The sequence below is a fragment of the Tupaia chinensis genome, unplaced genomic scaffold (assembly GCF_000334495.1).
Source record: "Tupaia chinensis unplaced genomic scaffold, TupChi_1.0 Scaffold147069_1, whole genome shotgun sequence".
NCBI lineage: Eukaryota > Metazoa > Chordata > Mammalia > Scandentia > Tupaiidae > Tupaia > Tupaia belangeri.
The window spans coordinates 644,071-650,219 of NW_006206919.1; the positions used below are offsets into that span (position 1 = coordinate 644,071).

The window sequence follows — 6,149 nt, forward strand, 5'->3', positions numbered from 1 at the left end:
ATAACAAAGACTTAAGTTAATGGCAGAGGCTAGAGAAAATAAAAAATAAATTTTGTAGGAATTTGGCAACTGATTGTAGGATATAAGGGATTAGGGAGAGGGAGGGATGGAAGATGAATCAGAGCTTTGAAGTCCTGGAAGCTGAACAAATGGTGGCATTATGAACATTAGAAGAACACCAAGAAAAGTTGCTAGTTAGCTGTGGAAGCAAGGGCAAGACCTCACCATTAACGTCTTAAAACTGTCCTTGACCAGGCTGGCTTTATGGCCTGGTGGTTAGCGGAGCCAGATCCCATGTGGTCAACCCTGCAGTTCAAGTGCAGGACCTGGCAGTGAGAAACACACCAGGTCTATGTTTGTACATACCCAAAATCCTAAAAGGAGGGCAAGATGGAGAAGGGATTGTGGTAAGATCGTTTCCCATAGAGGGTGCTTTCTCTCTCTGGCAAGCATATGTGCCCTCTAGCAAAACAAAAACAAAACAAAAAATCATCCTTGACAGCATCTTGATATTTAGAACAAGAAGAGAGCAAAACGAGGAAGGTTAGTACTGAAGATTGGAAGAGATGAAACACACTAGTGACGTTTTCCTCCTTTTCCAAATCTGTCTTTGATTTCTTCATTGTTTAGCGATCGGGAAAAAAAATGGAATAAAACTACAGAGAAATATAGTTTAAAGAAGTCCATTTGCTACTTGTCAATAAAATTTTAACTATAGGAGGAGTTTACTGTTAGAAACCTAATTAAAGAAAACTGAGATTTGCAAAAGTAAATTGGCAGAGGTCATGATATATGAAAATAAAAAGTCTCCTTCCTTTCACAACAGCCCAAAAGCCACCCTCCCCTTTTGAGGGGGAAGAAATTAAGCGATGTTTTTAAAATAACCAATGGATCAAAGATGTCCCAGTAGAAAACAGGCAATATTTTAAAATCAATGGCAACAAAAAAATACCATGTATCGGCATTTGCCAGAGGGCTGGCAGGTGGTGGGGTGGTTAAGGATGCTGGACTCCCACAAGGCTGACTACAGTTCGAGTCCTGAAGCTGGAGGCTTGTTTTCTCACTTTCTCTCTATATATATCATTCTTTGGTCAAATTTAAATTAATTAATTAAATAAAGTTCACTAAGAAAAAAAAAAGAAAAACAAGAATTTGCCAGACAGAGCTCTAGCAATGCTTAGAGGAAAACTTCTATCCACAAAGGCCTATGTTTGTGATGAAAATTAATGAACTAAACATTGTTCTCAAGAAGTTAGTAAAAGCAGGACCAACAGTTAGCATAATGGCTATGTTGCTGAACTCCCATGCAGTCCACCATGGTTCAAGTCCCGGACCCTGTGGCTTAAACTCACGCCGGGCGCGTGCACATGCATGACCAAGATGTCGAGAGGAGAATGGAGGAGAAGGGATTGCAGCATGGCTATCCTCCATGGGGGAGGGGGGGGGATTTGTTGCTTTCTGTCTCTCTAGTAAGCGCATGCACCCTGTAACAAAAACCTCTAAAAATAATAATAATAATAATAATAATAATAATAATAATAAAGTTAGTCAAAGCTAGGCCTGCATCAGTGGCTTCTGTAGCTGTCGGTTTCAAACAGGAGCCAAGAGTAATGTCTTCCTTATGGTCTAATGGCTATTCACTATCCCATTGAGAATAGCTAATTTGGTTGGAAGAAACACAGGTTATAATTACATGAAAGAATCTACATTCTGAACATTCTCCTTCTGTCAAAGTCTGGCAATAATTTTGTTAATAGTTAGGTGACTTATTGTCCATTTCCCTTAGTTTTATGATGTAAACTTCTGCCTTATAGGGACTGAGAGAATGACCCTTGTTACAGCCAATGCCAAAACACTGTGGAGGTCCCATGCTCAGCCTGGGCTGTGGAGTCTACGAGGAAGCAAGAAGGAATTATGGTTCCCAGACATCCGATGCTGAGAAAATTCTTGAGTCCCACTTAGCAATGTCCACCTTGCACCCAGCATCCTGTACCCAAGTTCTGTCAGTATCCTTTCCCCAGTAGGACACATCACAGCCTGCCTAGACCCCACAGACATTTTCATTCTGTACGTTCAAAGGTATAACTAGTTCATGCTCCCCCCAAATTTTTCTTAATACTCCCCCACAACATAGGTTAAGTTATAAGCACACACCTGAAATTTTTACCTATACTTCTCTATCGATACTAATATCAAAACTTCACTAAATAGGATTACAGTCGGGTTTTGTCAAGATTTCATTTTCCCTTGTTCTTCTTGACCATCATGATCAGTGTGAGAAAACTCACGATTTTATTATTATGACTTCTAACTCTTGAGACCCAGACGCCAATCAATAAAATAACTTTAGCTGATTAAGCAATGTTATAATATAGTCATTTCTCCTTTATATTACCATGTACTATAGTTAGACTGTGCTCCCCCCCAAATTCATGTGTTGAGCCATTGTAATAAGATTAAAGGAACTAAAAACTTGATCCAATTATAGTGCAGAATATAGACTTTGGGAAAAGATTAGTGATTACATGATTAGAGCTGACCCCCCGTGATTGAGTTCTGGTGAGTTATAAAAAGAGAGAAGGAAACAGACACATGGAATGCAGACCCTGGTCTCTTTGCACATGCCTACCATCCTCTCTGCTTCTGCTGGCCATATTCTGTTTAATATAACCAGCCTCGTGCCTTTGACTTGCCAATCACTGGACTCATGAGTCCAATAAACCTTTATTCTTTTTAAAGTACCCAGTCTCAGATATTTCTGCAAGCAACATAACAAGGTAAGACAATATACATGTTGCATTGGTTTCCCATTGCTGAATAACAAACTACCACAAGTTTAACAGCTTAATACAGCACCTATTTATTGGCTCACAGTTCTGTACATTGATCCCACGTGGTGACTGGGCTTCCTGCTCAAGATATCATAAGGCTGGAATAAGTTGTCAGCCAGCTGAGTTTAGCAGTTCTGGGGAAAGTCTGCTTCCAAGTCCTCATGTATTGTTGTAAAATTTAGCTTTTTGCACTTGTGAGACTAAATTTCCCTTCCCTTACTAGATCCTGATCAGGACCTAGAGGTCACTTGCAGGATCTTTCCACATGGCTCCCATAGGCAGTTCATAATATGATGTTTGTTTTCTTCTGGGCCAGCCAGAAAGCATCTCTAGGACTTCCTTATTTTTCTATTAGGCAAGAAAACATTCCTTTTAAAGAACTCCTGTGGTTAGGTTAGACCCACGCAGATAATGTCCCTATTTAACATTAACTAATCAATAACCTTGATTCTAATACATCTCCAAAATCTCTTTGTCATGTAAAATACATCATTATGGGAACACTACCAGGAGGCAGAGATCATGGGCAGCTAAGAATTCTGCCTACCACCCATGCTAAGGGTGGTGCTATACCTACAAATAGCTTATTTTAGTTATCGTTTGTATTATTGTTTGTAATAGCTTTTTAAATTTGCTACTGTATTGCTAAGCAGGAATACCTAAGGCTGGGTGATTTATAAAGAACTGAGGTTTGTTTGGCTCATAATTCTGGTGGCTACAAAGTCCAAGAGCATAGTGCCAGCACCTGACGGCCCCTGGTACGGTCACACGATCGACAACAGAAGCAGAGAAGACAGGTAAGTGCAGAGAAAGAGAACAAGACTTGAAAGCAGCCACCTTTTATAACAACCTGCTCTTGGGGAAAGATTCACCTCCAGAACAAGAACTCACTCCCTCCAACAAGACAGCATTAATCTATTTCTGAGTGCACAGTCATGATCCAATGCCATTCATGAGGCCCCACCTCTTAAAGGTCCCACCACCTCTTACCACAATTACATTGGAGACCTAGCTTCCAGAATATGAACTTGTTGGGGATAAACCAACACTATTCAACCCATAACATCAGCTATTATAGTTATTATATGTTGCTAATACATTCTGAATAATTTATCCCTTAGTTATTCTTCAATACGCCTCTTTTTTCTTTTCTTCTACTTTACTTATTTAAATTTGTTTTTCTATGGCCTAACACCATTCTGTTATATTTCCTTTTTCTTTTCTTCTTTATTTCTTCTTCCATATTCATTCTTTCTCTACCTCTACACTCTTCTCTCTCTGTCTTTAGGTAAAGATAATGTCATTTGAGTGTATTTTACACACAGAACTTCTGTAATTGCAGTGTGTTATACTTGTACAGTTTCTCCCATCAAACCTCAAAGATTACAAGCATTAATTGTACCTCACAAATAATGCATTTGTGAGGATGAATAGGGTGATTATTCCATTTTACAGATTACAAAGTTAATACTCAGAGGTTGACTATGTTACCTAAATTACCCAGTTAGCAGTGAAGATAGGCAGGTTAAAGCCTGACAATGTGTCTTTTACTGCCTCTGAAATTCTTAAGAAAAATTTTAAAATCCCTCCTATGATTCTCACTTCAGATCATATCTTCCTTTGCTAATGGACTCTCCACTGCCAACTAGACTTGTGCAGAAATGACCTGCCAAGGAAGGAACCTATGCCAATTTCTAGGCTCACAGAGTGTGGAGAGGCGTTTGATAACAGAACCAGAGCTGAATCCTAACAGTGGTCAGACTTAACTAGGGAATGAGAAATCAGATACAGAATTGCCATGTCCCTGGACTAAAAGAGACCAGGGATACTACCTTGTTGTCACTTGACAAAAAAAGAATGGTCATTGGTAATAAGATATGTTTTCTAAATCTGAAATTGTTTTTCTTAAATAAGAAAGCATTTCTTGAGACACTTTTTGAAGTAATTTGTTACAGAAAACACAAACTCTTTTCCTGTGAAGTGGCAGTTAAGGAAATACTTCATATGAGCAGGTGGAGAGAAAAAGGTTATTCTCCTATACATGGCTTGCAGGCACCCCATACACAAACTAGAAAATTATGAAGTAGCATGAAAATGGCAGATTTGGCTGTTTTAATGAGCTTGAAAATCAATCAGTCAATCTCTCTCTTACCCCCAGAATGTATGTGAACTCCGCAGCAGAGAAACAGAAAGAGAGAGAGAACGAATGTGAAAGCACTCTCTGTGGAGCATGGTCACACTGAAGTCACTTCTCTGTTCACCTGCCTTTCAGGATATTAAGCAAGCACACATATGTGTCTAGGGTATTTTTCAAGCCACTGGTTCCAAGACACAAATAGCACATTTGACCACGTGGGATCAAGGCGCCTTAGCCACCATGCCACTGTCTGACCCTGTGCCTTAATCTTAAAAGTGAACTTGCCAGTGACCTTTCCTTCTTATGGTCTTCTACCCATAGAACCAAACATGAAGCCTGTGAAAACCCAGAAAATTCTTGGGTCTGCTTTACAATTATTTTGTAAAAGTAGAGTTATTTTTCAGAACAAGTATCATTTGGCCATGAAATATCTTTTCTTAAAAAAAAAAATCTGGCTAGGTGGTGTAGTGGTTAAGGTGCTGGACTCCCACATGGATAGCCATGGTTCAAATCCTAGACCTGGAAAAATCACACTGGGTACATGTGCATGTGTACCCAAAATTCCAGAAGAATAGAGAAGGGGTCACAGAGTACCCATCCCCTCTGCGTGTGGGGGGTGGGGGGATTTCTCAGTTTCTCTCTTTTTCTATTGAGTGCACATACCCTATGGCAAAAACCTAAAAAAAAAAAAAAAGAAAAGAAAAAAGGAAAGAAAGAAAGAAAAATCTGTCTGCCTAGATATAACTTATAACTTGATACTGCTACCAAGGTCTCCTAAAATATTTTTTAATTGAAGTTTAAAATTCCATGAATTTTTTTAAACAAAAGATCTTCGCAGATGAATTTTTTTTTCATTGAATTGAATTGTCAGAATTTAGCAGCTATTAATTTTCAGGTTAAAGCCTTCCAAAGGCCCAGTTTTCACTGTCTATCTAGATAAACCTTAACAATTAAGCATACACTAATCTATTGCTCCTAAAACACATATCCTTCTTATTTTAAAATACTGTTTTTATAATAATATTTATGCCCTATTTTTGTAAGTTTGTTTATTTATTTATTTATTTATTTTAATTTTACCAGAGAGGGACAGAGTGATAGAAAGAGAGGAAGTGAGAAAGCAAGCCACTGAGTCTGAGACTTGAACCACAGTCGGCCATGTGGGAGTCCAGCGCCCTTAA

General features: G+C 38.8%; 1 pseudogene; it reads left to right on the plus strand.

The window, feature by feature from the left end:
- The first annotated feature begins 1,555 nt into the window (after window positions 1–1,555).
- LOC114006334 (uncharacterized) lies at window positions 1,556–1,682 on the plus strand (annotated as a pseudogene).
- The last annotated feature ends 4,467 nt before the right edge of the window (window positions 1,683–6,149 follow it).